General features: G+C 35.6%; 1 pseudogene across 1 annotated transcript; it reads left to right on the forward strand.

Annotated features, from left to right (window-relative positions):
* The first annotated feature begins 237 nt into the window (after nt 1-237).
* Nucleotides 238-958, forward strand: LOC308417276 (annotated as a pseudogene). Its single transcript has one exon. The product of its transcript is annotated as an uncharacterized misc_RNA (transcript).
* The last annotated feature ends 544 nt before the right edge of the window (nt 959-1,502 follow it).

A 1,502-nucleotide genomic window follows, 5' to 3' on the forward strand; every position in this document is an offset into this window, starting at 1 on the left:
GAATATTAATGAAAAAATATTCAAATAAAATTCTCACAAACCGAATCCAAGAACACATCAAAATGATCATTCACCATGATCAAGTAGGCTCCACCCCAGGGGTACAGGTATTGTTCGATATATGGAAATCCACCAACAAAATCCACTATAAGCCTGCAATTTCCTTTGAGACACTCAGCAGGCATGAGTGTTTCAGTGTGGTATGTTTGAAGTGACTGTGCTGGGTGCTGTGAGCAGATGGAGCTCAGGCAAACTCAGAACTTGGATGTAGTGACCTATGATGATGTGCATGTGACCTTCACCCAGGAAGAATGAGCATTTCTGGGTTCATTTCAGAAGAGTCTCTATAAAGATTTGAGGCTGGAGATCTATAAGAATCTCACTGCTATAGGCTTCATTTGGGAAGATCATACTATTGAAGAAAAATTTCCAAGTTTTAGAAAATATGGAAGGTATGAAATAAGTTGTATTGGAGAGCAGCCCTCTGAGTTTATTCAATGTGGTAAAGCTTTTGCATATCAGTCATATTTAAAGTCAAAAAAGAACACATAATGGAGAGAAACCCTATGAATGTCATCAATGTAGTAAAGCTTTTCCACAGAAGAATCATGTCCAATATCATAAAAGAAGACATACAGGAGAGAAACCCTATGAGTGTAACCAATGTGGTAAAACCCATGCAACAAGTACTGGTCTCCAATATCATAAAAGAACACATACAGGAGAGAAACCCTATAAATGTAACCAATGTGGTAAACCCTTTGTACAATGCTGTGATCTCCAAATTCATAAAAAGCACATACAGGAGAGAACACCTATTAATGTAGCCACTGTGGTAAAGCCTTTGTATAAAGCAGTGATCTCTAAATACATAAAAGAACACATACAGAAGAGAAACCCTTTGATTGTAACCAAAGTCATAAAGCATTTGCATAGAGGAGTTATTTTGAGTACATGAATGAACACATACAGGAGAGAAAGCTTTTGAATGTAACCACTGTGGGTTAATCCTTTGGAAGAAGGAATATTTTTTAACAACATAAATGAATACATTTAGGAGTGAAACCCTATGGATGTAAGCATCTATTATGATTACTCTTTTCAAAATTCTATAGTCTTCACATAATTCTATAGTCTTCACATACATAAAAGAACATACAGTTAGGAGAAACTCTTTGACTGTAACCAATGTGGTGAAGCTTTTTCAAAAACAGTAGTCTCCAAGGAAATAAAAGATACACTCAAGAAAAACCCTATGAATATAATCAATGGGTTAAAGCCTTTGTACATTGCAGTCATCTTCAAATTCACAAAAGAAGACATACAGGTGAAAAACCCTATGAATGTAAATAATGTGATAAAGCCTTCGAATGTCAGTCATATTCAAAGGCACAAAATAAACCATGATGCAGAAAAGTCCAGTGAGTGTATTTAATATGCTTAGGCCTACAGAATATTCCTGTAGTCTTAAACACTATGAAACACTCCATACTGGAGAGAAA

The sequence above is a fragment of the Micromys minutus genome, assembly GCF_963924665.1.
Source record: "Micromys minutus genome assembly, chromosome: 1".
Lineage (NCBI taxonomy): Eukaryota > Metazoa > Chordata > Mammalia > Rodentia > Muridae > Micromys > Micromys minutus.